Source organism: Nelumbo nucifera, chromosome 2 (genome assembly GCF_055504915.1).
Source record: "Nelumbo nucifera cultivar China Antique chromosome 2, China Antique-T2T, whole genome shotgun sequence".
Taxonomy (NCBI): Eukaryota; Viridiplantae; Streptophyta; class Magnoliopsida; order Proteales; family Nelumbonaceae; genus Nelumbo; species Nelumbo nucifera.
In genome coordinates this window covers 50,954,599-50,976,486 of record NC_142650.1, presented here as the reverse complement: position 1 = coordinate 50,976,486, position 21,888 = coordinate 50,954,599, and the positions used below count along the sequence as shown (strand labels likewise).

At 37.6% G+C, this 21,888-nt stretch overlaps 1 pseudogene; it reads right to left on the bottom strand.

Moving 5' to 3' along the window:
* Nucleotides 1-5,046: 5,046 nt before the first annotated feature.
* On the bottom strand, nucleotides 5,047-6,251 carry LOC104601118 (wall-associated receptor kinase-like 20 pseudogene; annotated as a pseudogene).
* Between the last annotated feature and the right edge of the window lie 15,637 nt (nucleotides 6,252-21,888).

Genomic DNA, 21,888 nt, shown 5'->3' with positions numbered 1-21,888 from the left:
TTTAAAAACCTTGTTGACGAGGGTGATGTGAAATTGGCAGTGTGACACAAACCGATTTATTCGCAAGAAAAACTGATTAATTAAATCATTCACACCAACGTTTTGAAACCGCTGTTAATCTGGGCAATCAAATCATTGAACCCAGAACCGATTCCATTTTACTGCGGAAGGCTTGTTTCTACTTTAGCTTTTAAAAAAATGTGATTGATCCACTGTGTCTGTGTGTGTGAAGCTTCCTTGCTGTTTCAACCGTCAAACCACTCAGCTTTTCTTTTACTCTTTGGATAAGAATTATTCAAAGTAGGAAGTGTTTTGAATGTTGTGCATGTTGCTTATGTTTCTGAGGTATAATAAATAAATCTCATGGCTTATAGGTAATGTTTCCTTTCCTCTTATTTTAAGGGATCAAAAATTCAAAATTGGCCGATTTTCTACCCTTCTAGAATGTGGAACCGGATGGAGGAAGGTGTGTTGGACCTGTTGGTCGTCTACATCTTGTTCTATATCAACCTTTTTCCTGTTGATTCTTTCTTTGTCTATATTATTGTTGTGGCTGCTGTTCGAAGGGCTGATAAAGTTTGGCGTTTGTTGATCAGTTTGACTTGCATTACCAAACAGCTACTATTAATCTACATGCATACTCCGCACATGCGAAGATGCCCAACCCGGATCCTTCACGGGGTCGTCGGCCTCCGAGGCAGGGAACATCATCGGTTCTGTCACCTTGCTTTAAATCCTTGACCTACAAATGAATGTGCAAGCTTTTCGCAGATGGGCAGTTCTACTGCTATAAACAAATTTAAATAAAGTTTTATCCATCGGATCCAGATCGACTTTGATTATATTTGGATATTAAATAACATCACATAACTAAATTAAACATGTTTATTTACAAATAAACATAAAGCTCCGTTTAGGAACGATGCAAACAAAGTGTGAATATAAATATGTAGTGTAAAACGGTTCATGTAGGCTTTCAAATATAATATGTAAAGCATAAAACCTTTTATTTTATATTATTTTGTATGTATTTGTACTGTGTATATTTGAATTTGTATTTCATTTAAATTGAGCCGTAAATGTAAAGTTGGGTTAGTTTTCTATTGACAAACTTACCTTATCAAACAGGCTTTTAGCTGTAATGGATGCAAACATGAATCCCAATAAAATATATGCCTTTTTTAACAAAAGCCCATGCAAATTTACTACATTTACATCTCATTTTGAATGTAAATATACATTGGAAAATGTGTTTTCTGTCATTTGTCAATACATAATTGTATTCTTGCCAAGCATCGCCAAAACTCAACCACAATACATATTTACCCTGAACCAGGCTTTGCATTCCATTTGCAACATTTCCAAACAGAGCCTGAAAAAAATGTAGCAAATAGTAGTGATGAAGGGTGATTTGGCGCAACTTAGCAAGAAGGGGACACATGGACACGACCTAACTAAGGGATGATAGCTCAGCTTAGCAAGCTTGGTTCCCAACGTTTGAGCTCGAGTGCTCGGTCACCCCAGCATAGAGACACCTCGGCATTCAATCCACTTCGGAGCTCAAGAACCAAAGTATCAGCTCAGGACTAACAACCAGAACCACCACATAATGACTCCGGATGTTTCTCCAGTAGATTCCGAACCTCACGGGATCACGTCGCGTAACGACTGGCCTTATCTTCTCCCCGCCCGGATCGGGCAGAAACGACAGACTTTATTGACTGATATGTTACTCCCCGACTAAAGCGGAAACGGATCTCATCCCCTCAGGTCGAAGATTCTGGAACCGTTTTGTGAAACCCGCAAGAGCTCAGCTATATAAGAGCAACAACCCCTCCAGGGCCCAGGTATGCGTGATTACTCTACTCTCTAGCTCTCAAGCTCTCAAATTCTCAAAGCATTTATCTCGTAGATACTAACTTAAGCACCGGAGCGACCTCGTTGGATTAGCCACCTCGGGTTCTTTGATCCATCATCTTGCAGATTGATCCAACTCGTTGCTCGATTGGAAACCAGATCACCCTCTAAGTGAGAATAGTCAGATCGTGCAACATCGTGCAACACCAAGTGAGAATAGTCATATAATCCATTGAGATTAAAGTTCAATTATTACTATTGGTTATATTTTTTTTTTTGTTCTTAGGGTGTAATTGAATTGAGCATTAGGACGTGAAACTCTGTCAGTGTAAATTCCGTCATATTCTTGTTTCAAATTTTAGCTTATTTTTACATTACAAATGAAGTAAATTAAGATATTAGACATGGAGCAGAATAAAGTACAACCGAAAATAAAATTAAACAAAAATTTGCATTTTTTTCATTTGCACTCCAACCAAACCAGAAAATATAATTAGGGTAGATTTTTTATTCAATTCTACTTGATTTATTATTTCGATCAAACCAGAAAATAGAATTCGAAACTTCGAATCAACATTATTTAGTTAAATCAAGCCAAACCAAGGCTCAATTAGACTAAAATAGTATTATGTTAAAGTTAGAGTTGAATTCTCGATCAAACTCAAACATAAAATATTTTAGTCAACTCTGAATTTTGTGTAAAGTCACTAGGAATGATTACAGGCATAAGAATTGATAACGGATATTCGAAGACATTAAGGTAGATAGAGATGCTGGGATCTTAACCAAAAGGTTCGGTCTACTAGTATTTTTTTTTTTTTTTTGGTTTTTTGTTTTTGTGCATTTCCTTGGGTCCTGGGCTGCGCTTAATGTATGAATATGAATCAAGTGGTTCAAGTTGGGCTTAATTTAAAAATCAGCTTGGTTAGGGCAGCTGTGCTTTAATGTATTTTATTCTTCCCCTTCTTGATCATGATTAAAATTAATGTTTTAAAAATAGATTTGTAATCGGAACCATTTTGGCCATCGGTTTTTGGATTAGTGGTTAAATTATTTAATTTAAATTATTTTAAATTAAAAATAAATAAATAAAAAGGCCAAATTTTGTTATTGGGGTCAAACGATTCAATGGTTCGATCACTTGGATCAATGGATTATTGATTAAGTCAATAATTTTTTTTCAAATAAATGGTTAAAGATGAAATAGAACCAATTGTTTGAACAGTTGATGGGCCAAATGATCTAACGGTCCGGATCAACAACAATTCAAAAACACTGGTTAAAATCAGTTTTTGCTGAGAGGAAAAGGATATTGGCTAAAACGTGCCTTGCAGAAATATAAGGATCCTTTCCTGTGCACCTCATGCCTCTAAATTGGATCCTTTTCTTTTTCATGATTTCAAGTTGTTAAATTGTTATTTGCCATTTTTTGTATGCTACAGTATTTGGTAACCACATGTTTTAAGGCCTGTTTGTTTTTTGGTAAATTAATTATTTGGGTAAGTGTTTTCTAGGAAAATGTATTTATCTATATTCTTTTATTTGTCAGATAAATAAGATAATAGCAATTTTATCCATAAAAATCCATTATTAAAAGAGGCATTTTTGTCTCATCCAAATATTGGGAACTTTCCCTCAGGTGGGAAAGTTATTTACCCAGGAAAAAAAAATTTCTCTATTCCCCACATAAATCTTAAAAAAAAAAAACATAAATTTTTTGTTCAATAAAAACCAAAATCCCTTTAACCAACTTTTCCCACTCTCAAAATTCAAAAAATAAATGCCCCTTAAAAGTAATGTTGAAATATAATAATTGTATTCCTATTTAAATAATCATCCTAATTTAAAACTAATTAAATCTATACCATATAAACTAAATACTTGCCGTAGATTCCGTGCATGTCATAAAAATTATATATAAATACCATATAACATATGTGATTAATATACTTACTTGCATACATGCCTAATTGCCTAGCACATTCGCTTATACTAATATGGCTTTCACTAATTGCATAGAAAATTACATATAGGTGGTACCTTGTACTTTAAGGGCAGTGGCACTTAAAAGCCTCAACTTTCACCTGCAACAACTAATTGACTAAGTACCATCAACACTTATAGTCCAACACCATTAACCAATATTACAATGAGTGATAAAACTACCAAACTGCACATTTATAAATTGTCATGCCCTACATGACTAATGAAGCTAGACTTTTTTAATATATATATATATATATATATATATATATATATATATATATATATAATTAAGGCTAAGCACTAACAAAAAGAAATAAGATGTTAGGGCCGCCCACTCTCCTCTTATTTATTTATTATCGGCATGATTGGAGTAATAAATAAGAAATGCAAGCACAACGCATTAACCCAAACACAGGTGCTGTAGGACAAGCTTTCGTTCTTCAAGACACCGGCAGAAGTTGTTGGGCCGTAGAAAGTTATGATGCGGAGCTTCGTGCCTTAACTAGTGGTCTAGAAGCAGCCTCAACAGCGAATGTAGTTGATATAACAATATACTCTGATTGCCAAAAACTGGTTAATCTCTTCACAATTCACACCAGACCAAGTTCACGGGTAGAACAGATGCACTGGGCTCACATCCGCAAGCCGCTGCTTAGTTTCCAATCCTTCTCGCTTATTCATGTGGATAGACAGTTAAATCCAATGGCCCATCTTTTTGCTTATTTTGCTTGTAAGGGTAAAGTCACTCTAGCAAAATCCACATCTAAATATTTTGAGACCTGATTTAATTCATGGGCAGACCCAATGAACAAAACCCACATCTAATCACTTTGAGACCTCAGCTAATTCATGGGCAGTTCATTCAAAGACCTACGAACATGGTTAAACTTCACAAAGGAAAACCATTGGGAAATGGATTTCATACCATCAGTCCAAGCAGAGGCATCCCAGGATAGAGAAGGGGAAGCCGTATTCAAAAACTCTATGACAAGTTTAGTATCAGACACTAATCCGCTTCCAGTGCCTTTTTTTAGCCAAAACCAAAGCAGATCGAATAGATTACAATTTGCAAAGAGCTCTGCCATGGCCAGATTTATTTTGTAAATAGATTTTTGCAAGTTCAGTAGTTGATTGTGGCACTTAAAAAAAAGTTAAGGCCGATTAGTGTACGTTACTACCCCCAAAGTGGTAACCTATACGAAATTTAATAAATACTATCTAATTTATTTAATGTTTTAGATAGACAGGTTTACTCTTTTCATGATGCTACATAATCCAATACTCTGATTATGAAAAGGGAAAAGTTGGAATCACGGAATGCTCAAATATTAGCACAGAATCCGTTGATGGGGTCCCACTGGAGCCCGGCCCTGCAGAAGCACCTGCTGAGCCGGGGATCAGCAGGGTCCGACGAACATGTGGAATTCGATCCCTCGTCACAATCTGCCTGCGACCGGCAAATGGGTTCTTTCGGTAACGCCCACTCCATCTCCAACCCCGGTTGCGGCCACCTACTCACGGGCAAGGAAGGATCTAAATTCACAAAGCTCCGGTAGGCCCTGCACCCTGCATCCCGAACCCTGATCATATAAGAGGTGGTGGATCCACCGGTCCTGAAACTACAGCAGATTGGAGCGTTCTCACATGGCGCTGCCTCAGCAGTATTGTTTATGTAGGTGTGGCAGAGGCTAGTGGAAGAACAATCCAACGGTGATCGCAACAAAATATCGGTGCAGTTGAGGTACATAATGGTGTTGCTGCTGGTGATGTTGAAAGGAAGGCTGCTATTGAGGTGCAGGCCTTCGCTTACGATATCGGTAGTCACGCAAGTATTGCCGGCGAAGCTAGCCGGGCTGATCACTAACCGTTGGTTCTCCGGGGAGATGGATGTGATGGTGTAGGAAGATCCGTTGAGGGCGTCGAATAGAAGCGTGCCGGATACACACCGGATCTTGTACGATTGATCGCCGCAGTCGGTTTCGGTGCTGAGTGGGTACGGCACGGGGGTGGTGCCACAGTCTGGGCAACGCTTTGTGGCCATGGAAAAGGGGAACTCCGCGCATAATAGCATAGCCGCTGCGAAGAGCAGAAGAGACGTGTTTTTGTCCATCGGAGACTGAGAGAAGATCTGCGGGGAACAGGCGGAGAGACGGAGAGAGCGAGAGGCTGAAAGAGTAGGGATTTGAGGTGTTGGAGTTGGACTGGTGATGGGTGAGTAGGTGAGGAAGGTTTGAGGTTTCATGCTTTCATTGACGCTCCTTTGAAACAATGCGCTTGGCGCTTGGGTTGGCACTTTGTTACGGTTCAGCACATGCTTAGCCTTGCCTACGCTTGGCAGGCTTACGTTAGGGACATGCCCGTCATTTTCGCCTGTAAGATTTTTGGGAGAACTGATGTCATCTTCAGGCAGACCACCAGAAGCTTAACGTACTCTTTGAGGAGGGGTGGTCGACCTCCTTGGGTGCCTAACCTTGGCACGACTAGACCTTCATCCCCTTGCGGGGCGGCCCTGGTTAACGGCTAGCATGGCTACTAGGGTTCCTCATGGGCGCGCACTTGCTCATGGGGACAGTGTTGGACCGGCACTGCGCTACCGATACTCAAGGGAGGCTTGGCATGCGGGCCTGGCTCAAGCACGTCCCTTCACTTCGCCAGCCCCTTGCCCAAGCTGATTGAGCTATCCCGTTGCCCTTAGCGCACGGGTGTGTTCCGGCCCAAGCGGTTGCCTATCATCATGGCACACAGGTGCCTGTCATCATCGGCATACAGGAGACCCTTCACAACGGTGCCAAGTCACCTCATCGGCGCATGGTCGCCTTCCATGATGGTTGTCCCCCTTTAGCACGTAAGCGGCGCCTCCCATGGACCGGTCTGAGCCAGGAGAGTGCCCCGGCCATTGGACTTGAGGTCATGATCCAGTGCTACTGACGTTGGTGGAGCCATCCCATCGGGCAACTCCTAGCCTCTAAGCACAGAAAGGCTTGTCCTGGCCTGCCTTGGCCAGAACGCCGCACGGGTTTCTTCCGCTGTAGAACTACCCCCGTGACAACTTGGCAGGGGGTGGTTTTTGCCATTTGGTGAGCTTTTCCTACGTAGGAAGAGGGATTCTTTTTGGCAGGTTCCTAAACCAGAGGGATTTGCGCGCTCGAATTTAAGTAACGGATGGTTAAGAAAGGAATTTAAGTGGCTGCTCGTAAACCAATGGATTGGTGTGAAATGGAGACCAGGATATACGAGGGTGGGATGTACCGTCATATAGATTCCGATCAGAAGGAGAATGTTCTCCACGCTCTACAAATTGAATTTCTTTTGTATGGAATTAAAGTTCTTTTTCCCTTTCCAAAAATTCGCAGATATTAATTTCGTGTCGTTTTTTTTGACATATGTCCCTTCTTGTCCGTTTTGTGGGGATACGAGATATCTTACCCAAAACTCTGCATGCAACCTGAAATAAGAATGGCCTCAACAACTCCTCACGAATTTACACACGAAAAATATGCCCAATGTTCGGGTGGATGTCAGTACTTTTTAGGGTACGTGTAGAGTTTCGTGGGAAGAGAATCCGGGCTTGAGTCAGAATCTTTGCATGTCAAAACAAATGAGACAGCAACACCAAACCACAGAAATCAGCAACTCGACTCGGAAGCCAACCAACGAGGCCCCACCCACAAAAAAAAAAATAAATAAAGCCCAACTCTCCGAGGTGCAAAGACCTCTTTGAACAGCAACATGAGCAGACCTATTGGCACTTGCGGGTTATAAAAGGGAAGGAAACATTTAACCCAGTTGCCATCTTCAAAGTTCAAACAGTCCCTAATCAAAAAAACCAATTAAGCAATGCACACCACATTCAGTACATTGAAAACATCTCCCTATGAAAAAATACGTGATGCCTGATCTGAAAGACATGTTGCCGGAAACCGAAAACCCACCTCATTGATTATCACTTTTATGATGCCCACTGATAGGTATTATATATTTTCAGTTCCCGGCATCATAGTTAAACCTCTCTATTTAATGCATGCTAAATTACACTCGGGATCTCCTACCCACAAAATTTTCAGACATCACTACCCTTAAAGTCACAATTCACAACCAACATGTAGGGGTGTCAATTCGACTGGATTTAGTTCAATATAAAGGTATAAATTGGGCCAGCTTGACCCAGCATGATTTTGAACTGGTTTGGTCGGGCCCGACACGACGGTTAACTGGTTGTGCCGTGCTGGGCTGGGGGTTTGAGGCCCATGGGTCAGCACAGCCCGCCAGGCATGTAACAAGTTACGCTCGGCCCGCCCCCCCAAAGGGGCTCAATGGCTAGTTTCAGCTTTTGGGGGGTATTTGTGTGTTTTGCTTATGGGGGGTTGAAAAAATAACATAAATGCCCCCCCCCCCCCCCAATAGCTATATAACAACTAATTTATGGGGTATTTTGGGTAAAGTTATAAGTAACTTTACAATGACCAAAATACCCCTCCCAACAATTAAATAACAGATAGTTTTTTGGAAATTTTAGGCAATTGAATTATGTTCAATTCCTATAAATAGCCCTATCCTCCACCATTCTCATCACACCAATTCAACAATTCTCCTATTAAGTTATTCTCTTAATCTCTTCAATCTTTCCTCTCTTACTCTCTTTCAATCTCTCATACATTCCCTGCCATCTGAGTGAACTCTGATAGTCTCATAGTCCGATTTGCTGATTGCTTAATTCTCCAAGTTGACAATTTGAGAGGCTTGGAGCCTTGGACGTTGTCACGTTGAAAGGCTTTAACCGTTGAAATCAAGTTGGAATCCTGAACCGACAATCCGGGATTTCGAGGTAAGTCCAATTAAATTAATTTTATTTTTTTTGAATTTACAAAAAATGGTCGGCTCTTCCCAAAACCCCAAGTTTAATAGCCTGATTTGGAGAATATTTAAAATAGAGGATGTTGAGGGGAAGGGGAAAAGAGCAGTTTGCCAAAAATGTAGAAAAGGCTTTATCTATTGTAGCAAGGGTGGTACTAGCCATTTGACCAAACATTTTCTCACACATGAGAAGGAAGAAAAATAACCCACAATTTAAATGAATTTTTGAAATAATGGAACATAAATTTTAAAAATATTGGGAGAAGTCGGAGTCTCGGAGAACATTTCTCGCCGCCAATCCCACCATGGCACGTGATCCGTGATCTACTAACCCCTCCGGTGTCTACAATCTATAGTTCCATTGGAGTCTTGTTTAGTTGTTTTAGTGCAGGACCTGCAGGTACCACATTACGACATTACCACTGTACCAGCCTACCAAGGTTGGCTAGATATAGTTATGAATCATGATGCAGAATATAGATTACAACTTTATAATTACAAGACAAAGGAGGGCATGATACTACAGACTACTACAATACTATAGTACTACATACACCGGATATTTAGTTTTTCACCTGAAGGAGATGATGAAAGTGTGTGTGAACGCTTTCATCATAATGCATTATGTAAATTTTGTTTAAATTATAAATTTTAACACAAAATTATTATAAATTTTGTTTTAATTTTATTTAATTTATTTGCTATTAATTTAATTTTATATTTTCAATTTGTAACTATATAGTCTATATAGTCTATAATTCTATATTGTATTTTTTATATTTTATTAATTTATTCCATTTTCATATTTCATTCATCTAACTATCCAAGTATGAAGTTTATGAAGTATCCAACCATTGTATATTTCATGATTTTAATATTTGTATAATTATATGCTTTGTAATTTGTATCATTATTCATTCAAATTTAAATGAAATAAATTTTTTAAATTCCTATTTGAATTGCTTTATACTTTTATTTATTTATTCTTTGGGTTATTGGGTAATCATAAATTTATTATTTGTTTCCAGTCTTGATTCCTGAATCTTGATCCAGTGATCTTGAATCCCTAATATGACATTTGATTTGACAATAATCCTTAATCCATTCAATGAGTCTATCCCAGTTCGGCCTAGGCCCAAGGCCCGCACTGTGGCCCAGCCCGGCATGGCTTGCAGCCCAGCTTGGCCCAGGCCCGCGTGCTGGCACAGCGCGGCACGGGCCCACTTGGGCCTGGGGCGTGGGCCATGCCGATCTAACCCCCAAAATTTCCACCGGGGAGGATGGCATGGCCCACTTTAGACCTCCAGTTCAATCCAATCTAGTCAAATGTGAGTCCATTATAAATGGAATAGGTCCAATCCAGTCCAATGAATATTTTGGACCATTCTGGACCAGTCCAATTTAATGTCTGGACCATCCAATTTGTTTAGATTTGCTTTGGTTTAGATTGGTTTCAACTTAAACCTGGTCCATTGACACCTATATTCTTATCTTATATCAATGGACCAGATATTGGCTTAATCCAACCCAACCCAGTATAAATTTATTACGGATGGACCAAATCCAATCCAATCTAATAAATATTTTGGACTGGATTGGTCCAATCCAATATGTTGTTGGTCCATCCAATTCATCAAAATTGATTTTAGATTGAACGGGACCAATCCAAAACCGGTCCATTGACACCCTTACCAACATGTATACAAATTGGGAAACATCTCCCCATGAATGATAGGGAAAATATTCCGAACGCACGGTTGTAGTGCCTTGTAGGTAGGATTGTGGAAAGGGTTTATGAATAGGGGATATGAGCTTTTTTTGGTAAATAAGCTTGTTTAATTTATAGGAAGATGTTTCCAATATGCAATTTACTGCCCTGTTTTTTAAAACGTGTACAGAGTTTTTACTTGTAGCGGATCCCATCGCCCACTTGGCTTTGGCTTTATCCCATTTCTCACCACAAATAGGTTGTAATCCACTTACCAAAAATTAATGTTTTTAAAATTGGACCGGACCGAAAAAACTAAACCGATCACCTGATTGGTTCCATTTTACCCCAGAATCGCTTTTTGGCCAAAAATTATTGATTTGGTCAGCAAACCATTGACCAGTTTTTATTTTTTTTGTCAGAATGATCCATCTGTTTGATGGACCGGATGATTGGACCGTTTGACCTAAGAACCAGCCCCAGAACAGTTCCCTGAGTTCCCTGTCCAGTCCAATTTTAAAAACCTTGCCAAAAATAAATTTGATGGAAGTCTAGCTGTTGCTATTTGTTATATCTTTTATTCCCTATCAAGTTGAGTTTGTCCAACTTGTTCATGTGATGGGCTTGCTTAACTTTTGCCAAAATCTGAATGAATCCGGTTCGAAGCCCTCGAAACAGTGTAAAATATTCCTGGCCCAAATTTGAAGCCCATCCCGTAACAGGACTTGTGTTGCGCAAAGTTTGGTAAATAGTTTGAATGATTATAGATCTAGGAATTGATGTTTGAGCAAAAGACATATTCGTAGGACCTGTATCTACCTTATTGTTTCCTTGGCCCTGGGCTGCGCTTAAATCTTAATATATAAAATCCAGTGGTTCTGGCTTGGGCTTAATCTAAAAACCCTCTGGGGTAGGGCAGCTGGGCTTTAATGTATTTAATTCTTCCCCTTCAAATAATAACCCTTATTTTTGTTGAGTTTTTCTCGATAAACCAAGACGAAAATCACTTTTTGCTACGTGGAGAAGGGCTATTGGTTAAAACTTACCTTGCAAAATTACAAGGATACTTTTGAGCTTCAGATGGACGTTAAGTTGCAATCTTAGTTGGTAGATCTCCTAATTGTGGGAGAAATTAGGTCCCTCCAAATGAGAATTGGATCAATTAATCAATAGCCGAAGAATGGATGAATTAAGCAGGAGTTGACAAATTTCTTTTGGGCTGCACGTATGAAATAGGCCCACCTTGGACAGCATGCCAGCATCCGTTGGGCCTTCAAGGTTCAAAGCTTCTTCCCAAATATTATGAATATGGTTTGGGTAGATATCTAGATGGTCCATTAATTCTAAGTATTTTCTATGTTTTCAAGTTAACTTGTTATTTCATTGTTTGTATGCTACAACATTTGGTAACCATTTGTTTTAAGGGTAATGTTGACATGTAATAATTGTGTTTCTATTAAAATAAAAACCCTAATTTAGAAACAATTAAGGACCTGTTTGGTTTGTAGGAATAGGGTTTGGATTTTAGAATTAAAATTGAAATGGGTCATTCCAATTTCAACTGTTTGATTGGGAGGAATCAGAACCCCATTCCTATTCCTATTGGAATGGCATTCCCCATTTGAGAGAATGACCATTTCCTCCCCCTTGGGAATGAAATCCCATTCTGTTTTATTTTAATTCTGATTCTGATTTTGAGTCTTTTTTGAACCAGAATAATCATTCCTATTCCCATTCCAAAGAATTTTAATTCTGATTCCAATTACTATTTCAACTGAGAATCAAATAGATCCTAAATATATGCATACAAAAAACACAATAAATAAACATCAGGGCCATTATTTTTTTCATCCCTCAAAACACCAGATCCTAACCCATATATTGTCAGTTAGTCCACATGACACCAAGCCCTAAACTCAATAGACCAGACGGTTGTGCTTCGTTGCCATAGCTCATGAGTGCTATTAGAAAACGAATTAAAATGAATCTCAAGCCATCGTCACACAGAAAACATAAAATCTTGAATTCGACTAGCTAACTCGGGTCTAGCAGATAAATAATAGAATAGATCGGATCGACTAAGAAAATCCAGTTTTCTAGACCCCAGTATTCCCCACCTAGCCGGAGCAGCAGGGCCGGTTCTAGGGTTTGTCCAGGTCGTACAAAGGGAGCTGGAGTGTGGGATCAGGAACCACCCGTTAAGAGGTTACCTGTACCGAACATCGACATAATCATATGATTTTGACCTTATTTATCAAAAAATATAAATAAATTATTTTTGAGTTTCTAATATAATATTTTAACCATTTAAATGAATTACTTAAGAAGCGGAACTCTTATGAGTATTTTATTTTCGTGTTTAAAATGAACTTTTTTGCTTCTTCCCTTGCGCTTTCTCTTCAGGATAAGAGAAAACTCAAAATGTCATTCTTTACGTCAGATTCCGTTTAAATTTGAACTTTGAAATGTATAGAAGATAAATTTCTAAACAAACACTATCCCTAAATACATGAGCTTACTGGAGAAGGAAACCTCATAAACAAGTTGTGTGTGCAGAAAATCACTTCGCCACTCCTTCACCTTGATTTGGATTTATTGTGTCTAATGCTGCACTGATGTTGTGGGGAATCCTTGTACACATGATAGATACCCGGGTGCAACTTAAAAGAGCACAAGGTGCGATACAGTGGAGCTAGCGCACAGGTAGTGCGTTGCGTGCGCACGCGGCAGATAGACTTATATCAGAGTGGAACTAACGTAAATGGCAGCCTTATCCTCCTACCAACTGCCCACTTTCTGGGGGCTTGGCTTTTCATACTGAAAAATGAGTCAGCTTTTGGTTAATGTCTGACTTTCTCTCAATCTGCGCCCGGCCCATCACGGTACCAACAATCTGTAAAGTAGAAATCCTTTTTCTAAGAGAACCTGGGAAAGTATTCTCCCTGTGAAGTCTGTATTCCATTACCAATTCATGGCAGAAATGAGAGAAAATCTCTAAAAAGCAAAAACTTTCTCACAATTTTTTTTGTACAAATTCAGATATTATTATTTCCCAGATTGCATTTACAGGAGAGCCCCTCTGGTATTTGTACATGTAGAGACCAACATCCATATATGCACCGCACCCCTTTACCAGTGGAGAGTTAGGCCCCTTAAGTTGCCAAGTTGCCCTACTCATTTTATTCATCTTATAAAGTACTGGGAAAAGGAAATTAAAAGGAAAATTATCATACACCAGTTCTCTAGATACAATTACCAATCCAAACGGTACCAGTTCTTAACAAGCTTCCCATGTTGATGTTCCCTCCGGCGCTCCTTCCCAGTTGGGAACTCAACCACGACGCGCGACACCATGAAGATGTTATGACCGATCATGCGACGAGTCGGCGAGAAGCCGAACGAGAAAGAGGAGACTGAGCTGTGGTAGAGGCGATTAGCTGAGACGTGGACGGAGCCATGGAAGAGGTGGTGACACGATCTGGCCGTAAGAGTTGGATTTCTGATGCCTGGAACCGTCCCGAGTCGCCTGGAAGTCTCATGTAAGAAGCCGAAGGCGATTCGTCGAACCATGTACCCGCTATGGATGCTTGCCCACCAGTTCTGTATTGCACTATGGCTCTGTAGACGTAGGGTATAAGACCCTCCATTTTAGAATTTAGATATAGCAGAGAGAGAGAGAGAGAGAGAGAAGACTAGTAGAAGAGATGTCTTCAGACCAGACTACAATGAAGAAAAACGGGGTTGGGTCTGCTTAAAAGAGGAGAGAAGAGGGGTGGATGACGTGGAGTGTGGAGTTGGAATCCAGCTCTAGCTCCACGCGACGCCACGCGGAGAGGGCGATGGAGACTCGAGAGGGACTTCAACGTAATCCAGTGATCCAACCAAACCCAGTCTTTGAAAGGTGAGTGAAAGCTCCATTCAAACCGTATCCACTGCCTTCAAACATCTCACCAAATCCCAGTATAAACTACTGTTAATTGTCTTCTTTTTATTAATTAAAATTTATTTTGGTAAATATCTGTCCATAATATCGCTTCTGGACGGTCCTCCCCAGGCTAAACTCATTTGAAATGCAATATTTATTTATATTGTGTAGTTATGTATGCGTAGACAACAGCTAGGATTATAGGAAAAAACGTTGCATGGATTTGATATCTTAACTTTATCACTACAAGAAACGATCACCTTCCTGGCTTACTAATTCCATCCCAAGGATGATAGCCTGAGTGGTACAGGTATAACACAGGATGCAATACCCCAGTAGCTGTTGAGACTTGTTAATTTCATTTCATTGTCTTCCTTTGTCTCCTCTTACTTTCTTATATTTACTCATTGATTATACTGATACATGCCATTGTGTTTGATTTGTGGGTAAGTTGGGTTTCTTAATTGGAAATTGGAAATTGATGAGAAAAGAAAAGTTGTAAGAAAATCCTTGAATAAATTAATCAATTCATTAAATGCCTTAAAAGATTTTCTCACAATCTCATCCCCTTCTATCTGATCAATAATTTCCTGATAAACCAAGCACAGCCTTAAAGTAACAATAAGTGGATAGATTTAACCAGATTATGTTGTCAATATGATAATAAATTATGGTTGTTGTTAGAGTACCATAATCCCATCACTTGTAACTTTCACCTTGAGTCACAAGAAACCGACGAATTAATAAATGAAAAACTACTATCTGCAATCTGCATCAATGGCTAACTACTGAGACTAGCACCATGATTCAAAGAAAAAGAAGTAACAAATTGGATGTGAATTGTGAAATCCATAGGACTCATGCATGGTAGTACACGGTTGGTACGGTGTGATTCAAATTGAGCAACCAATTATATCGGCATTAATATATAAATCCTTTCTGGTAATCAGCCCACTGATTTAAAATGAGTAAGCTAGTGACCCAATCGAGTATTCAAGCGGAAGGGGTGGAATCACAGGCTGAAACCATATTTATGTGACTTAAAATGCAAGTTAAAAGAGAGAATAATTGTTTGGTAAATATATACAAACCAAGATAACGTAGGATACAAAATAATTAACCTTATATTCAACTTTTATTTTTGTTTATTCTTGTTTTGGAAGGTAAGCTTGATTATCTTGAAAAAAGGTGAAGTTTATGCTTTCAACAGTGTTTCTAAAAATTATCTAGAAGGCTAAGAAAGATCAGTGGGCCACTGATCCACACACAAAGAATCAGATAGAGAAAGCTAGAAAGCTGGCGTAGCTTAATAAGCTTCATATATCCTTCACGTTTGAAGGTCAATTCTTAAACTTTAATCCTGATTACTAAGAGTCCCTTCAACACAAATCATCCAACTAGTATTACCACTAACCTCATATATATAATCGGATCATCATGAGGGGAATTTTGAATTTATGCTACATTTTAAATCAAAATTTCAAGTAATTACTGCTGTGTTTGGAAATTATGCAAATAAATGTGAATGCAAATATTTAGAGTGTAAAACGGTTCATATAAATTTCAAAGTTGGGTTAGTTTTGCACTGGCAAATTTACCTTCATACCAAAGACTTTTAGCTGTAATGCATGTAAATACGAATTCTAATAAAACATGTCTTTTTTCATCAAAAACCCACTTGAATGCAAATTTAATTCATTTTTATTGATATATTTTTACATCTTATTATCAATACAAATATGCATTGAAAAATGTGTTTTTTGTTTTTTGTCAATGCATAAATATAATATTGTCAAACACAAGCAAAAGTGAACCAGAATGCAAATTTATCCTAAACCTGGATGATTTACACTCCATTTACATCATTTCCAAATGAAGCCTGCATGATTTATTTATTTTTCATTGATTCATGTTTTATAAGATATATTTATTATTAAAGACTTCAGCAGTTAAATATTCAACTTTGATATATCATTTTATCACTTGTAATCAAGATTTTTTACTTCACAGTGAAGTTCATGCATCATTGGTGTTAAAATCCCCAATTCAAATGTGACCTAAAGCAAGTAGAAAAGCATGCTTTTGGAGATTATAATACTGTATTTACCATTTTATATACAGTACCTCTATTGAAAAATGTCTTTCTAATCTAAGATATAAAATATCCCATGCCAATTAAATGTCAACGGCAACTTGGAGCTTATTTTATATATAAAAGTTCATTCAGATATTATCTATATTAGTCTTCATGAAGATAGTTACAAAATGGGTTAATTAATAACATCTTTTTTGCTAATTTTTTTTGGTAGAAGTTACTTAAAAACTTGAATTGCGTAAACTCCTTGGCTACCGGAATTTTGTTTTCTCCGGCCGTTAGGAGTACTACTATAGGGAGCTCGTTCCTTTGCTTCTTATGTTTCAATCCATCTGCCTTCATTCGGTCTGTCGTCCTGCTTTGTAGATGAAGTCATTATTTGCGTCATCTCATCATCAACGATTGTTATGTGTTTGTCCATTTTTCTAATCCTTTCTGTCTTTGGAGGTCGTCCGTCCCATGTATTTGCCGCCAGCAGGACGAATCAACAAAAGGCCAAAAGCAGAAGAAGAATAGTCATCGGGCGCGGGGTGTTTTGTGGGCGTTGGTTGACAACTGGTGTCACCCGGCCGCATTTTCATTCTGTCTGTAGTCCCATTTCATGGAGTCGGGTTCATCTTAATTTGCTCCTCACATGAGGCATCTCACACCGATCTCACAACACATCACATGGTGTATTAAAACATGTCCCACCAATAAAAACACATATGACAAAAGGAAGATGCTTTTGGACTGTGTTGTGAGTTTGGTGCGAGAAGTGCTATAGCAGATATGGACTCTATTGCATGTACATATTTGTTAGTGGCTTTTTTAAGGTAGTTTAACAAAAAGGTAGGGGTGAATTCGAGTTGAGCCGAGTCAAATATTTGATTATTTGAGCTTGGCTAGATAAAATTGTGTTAGGTTTGAGTTCGGCTCGATTTAAAGCTTACAAGTTTGAGCTCAGCTCGGTTCAAAGCTCGTAAGTTTGAGCTTGGCTCAGCTCAAGCTCAACTGCAAGACAAGTTTTTTTTTTTAAATAAAAAATAAAAATATTATATATAATAAAAATTATTTATTATATATTTATATATGTCTGTATGTATGTATGTATGTATGTATGTATATAATAAAAATTTATTTATTTATTTATTACACTAGGCTCGATTAACAAATGAGTCTATATATTAGACTTGAGCTCAACTCGAAACTCGATTAAGACCGAGCTGAACCGAACTTGAATAACTTGTGAGAAGCTCAACTCGTGGCCACCCCTACCCACATGCCCTTATCTTCATGAAGTTATGGAACCAATTCAGAGGGCTGAGATGAAGATTAAGTTAAACTTGTTCATCTGTTTTGAAGCACTTTGGATAAGCTATTTAAAGTAACTGAAGGAGATAGCCCTTCAAATAACTAAATGATAGTTGATTTGGGCTCTCCTAATTTTAATAAAGCTTATAGGTTGTTTCTGTAGAGCTTGGATATGCTTACCACAAAATGCTGGCCACATCATGTACACAATAACATAGCTGCAAATGGAGAACATCTCCCATGAATGAAAGTCAATGGTATAAGATGCTCCCCATGTGTGACTATGGGATGTTGTGTACAATATTGTGGTTTGGGGTGTCAATTGGACCGGATTTGGTCCAATCCAATTAGGTTCAATATGAGTTCATCACAGAAAGATCAGGTCCAATCTAATCTGATGAATATTCTAGACCATTTTGAACCAATGCAAATCAATGTTTGGATTGTCTAAGATGTTCAAATTGGTTTCAATCCAAACCTAATCTATTGACACATATATTCTTATCTTTTAGAAATAGACCGGATATTTGATTCAATCCAATATAATTCAATATAAATCCATTACAGATGGATCAGGTCCAATCCAACCCAATAAATATTGTGGACCATTAAGTCTGGACTGGTTCAATTCAATGTCTTATTGGTTTGTCCATTCTGTCCAAATTGATTTTGATTTGGATGGTGTTCAACCCAAAATTGGTCCATTGACACCCCTAGTTGTGGTCTGTAAATCCAGACTCATTTGTGTGAGACCCTGCACAAAATGCCATAAGCTGCTGCACTTTTGCCCTCCCAAATGAGCACTTAGTATTTACATGTAATGCAAATCTGTCACAGGCAGAATTAAAGTGTAGGTAGAAGTGCGGGAGATCTGGGCTCCTCACAAACATCCCAACTATCACCCGGCCACGATTCCAGGTCTGTTTGGCTAAAATTCAGTATTTGGTCAAAATGCGTTGATTTGGTCAAAAATGTCCAACCTAGGCGGTTGAACCAATGACCCATTTGATCCAACCACCAGGTCATAGGTTGCACACTCAAGGTATGTGCAAACTTCCGAAGGTCGTAACTTTGCCTTTTTATTTTTGCCAAAAAAAACCTTTTTTTGGATACAAATTATAATTGTTAGCACTTTTTTATAAATAAAAAATTAAAGATTGAATTAAACATATAAAATAATATTAAATAAAGAATATAATTATACATTATTTATTATAAAATATATATTTAATACATACATTAAATATATGATACAGAGACAAAAATGGTCGGGCCTCTAGATTTATTTTTAAAACATTATAACAAACCAAACAAATAGGGGAGATCATTCTTAGCCTGACACGGCTAACCCATAAATTTCCAAGCCCGGGCCCAGGTGTTTGTGTGCAGGCCCGGCCCATGATCACCCCTACAAACAAAGCCAAAAAACCAACAGCGTGTGCATAACGAAATACACAGGGGTGCCCATCATTACTACCAAGTAAATGAAGCACAATAGAAAAAGAGGCTTAAACAAAGTCTTCGCTTTTGCAACTTGTAGCTGCTGCTTATGGATGCTTTAAAATTTAATCATTGTTGAGTAAACTAAATGACCAATTGACATATGTTTATTTATGATTTTACTGTGCTATTCCGAATACCGGATGCATCGGGTTTTTCATTCTCCCTTTTTTCTATAAGAATGTATTAGATTAGATCATTTAATATGCATCGCTTTCATCTATGCAAACAACAACACTTACAACATCCCATAGAATATTCTTGCCGTGTATTATAAATATTTTGTTGATGATAATATCAGGAATGATGATGTCATCATTGAGAAATGTTCTTAATATATGGCAGAGATGTGATGTAAGACGTTATAGGGGGTTGATTCAAGGAAAAAATAGGGAAAAGATTACAAAGTTAAAAAAACCTATACAAGTTTGTAAAAGTTTTCTTATCTTTCTCTTTCTTTTCCTACTTTTTCTTTCAAATCAAACACAGCCTAAAATTAAAAATCAGCATTTAGTTTGATGCGTGTGCGGGTTAAGGAAGCTATTTGATGAAGTCCTCTTTGAACCCCACTCTAACTGGTCATAAATTTATACACAGACCCAATTATAGGTCGGTTACCAGATTTGAAGAATTTCAACTCCATCTGTTTCAGGTTAAGGTTGAATCATCACTCATCAGTTCAGGGAATTGAAGAAGTTCAACTAAATAAGTCTCAGGTTTGGGTTTGGATACCCTAACGGGTCGCGTGTCCAGGTAATTGGGGGATCCACTGCGTGCTTTGTTTGATTTCTTCCTTAAAAAAAAAAAAAAAAAAAAAAAATTAGAACTTTGCAGGCTATACTTGTTAAATGGAGAGGATATTAAATCCATATCTGTGGTTTTCAATTTAGTCACCAAAAATACCCATTTGGCGAGTTCTTATCCCCTTGATTAGACTTTTACTTACTTCGACATTGACTACAAACCTGCCAAAAGCATGCATCATCCACTCAAAAGGCTAAATTCCATTTATCAAATAAAAATTAATTACATCTCAAAAAGGATCAAAGAATCAATGACCTTAGAAAATCAGGCGTATTAGACAAAGTCATTCATTCTATGTTGATTAATATAATTATCTATTATAACATTATTGTTTCTAAAAATTTATATAAAAATGAGTACTGGAACCTAGCTGACTTATAAATACAATCCTTTACCGTGTCTGTGTCTATGCAAGACGAGTTCAAAAAGAATTTCGTCAAACATCTTCAAATTCTCTAGGAAGATTTTTTTTGAGCCTAATCTAGAGCTATATTATAATAAGAAATTTGTCCAGTTCAAGACTTAGAACCCAAAACGTTAAGGCATTCATGAGAGTGCAAGCGAAAAAAAATGTAAATTCTGATTGATTTTAAATTTGGGTTTCACTTATTTTGCTTCCGGTTTTATTTTACTTCATTTGAACAGACAAAATAATTAGTCAAAGCTAAAACAAAAATAAATTGGAATATGCACTCAAAGAATTTTTACTCCCATGCTTTTGCACCAGAGCAAATGAAATTGTACTGCAATTTTTTTTTTTTTTTTGGTTTTACATTTGGGCCTCATTTGAGAACCCATAGGACCTAGATCCATAAGAATTTACATCTCCGAGAGATGTTTTCAATACATATTGAGATGTGCATGTAGGGTGCCCATACGTCCGAATTCCTCTGAAATACCAGGAGAAAACGTTATATTGATATAGCAGGGTTAATTACCACAAAAAAAAAAAAAAAAAAGATACATTAGGGTTTCTTCGATCATATGGCGTAGAACAGAGAGAGGCAAGAACGCAAATGCTCTATGTCGCACTCTCTCCACCAGGAGTGACAAAGGCTGGCTTGACCAATGTGTAATGAATCTTAGTCCACCATAATTGAGGTTTGGCCCTGAAACTTTAATTACTCATGTTTCACAGGAGAAGCTGGATCCAGAAGTTGAAGATCTTCGTTGGGAGCAACTTGGGCGGGCTTGGGTCAGGTTTTTGTCAAAATTTGAATGGGCCCAAGTCTAAAACAGTGTAAAATGCTACAATTGCCTACATTATTCATGTTTTTTTGAAAGATTTTAATAATTAAAAAATGAAAATATACAGGATTGTTTATCTTTCTATCTATATATATATCGTAAGACAGTCCATGTCACCATCCCTCTCCTTTCTCCAAAGCCCCCCTTCCTAATTTCCTGGTCTTTTGAATTTTTTGAATTTTTAATTTTACATAATTATCTATTAAACCAATAAGGAAATAACATAAGCTTAACTATTTCTAACAAGCATAAAGAAAGAGGGATTAGCTTTTTTAATGTTTATCCAAGTCCCATCACTTTCCTCTACTTTCTCCTAAATTGTCCCCAATTCCTATTTATCTCATAAATTATCTCCAACTCCTAAACATCACTTTAATTATCTCTAATTTAGTAGAGAGAATCTCTCATAAACTATCTCTAATTCCTATTTATCCTCTCCCCCACTTTTTATCAACATCTATCTAACAAAAGTTTCAATTAAAAATTTTCAGAATTATTTAAATATTATAACGAAATTATATACTAACATTAAAATATTTATTCAAAACACAAAAATTAATTATAATAGATTTAAAAATATTCATATTTTTATATTTTTATAAAATTCATCAAGAAATT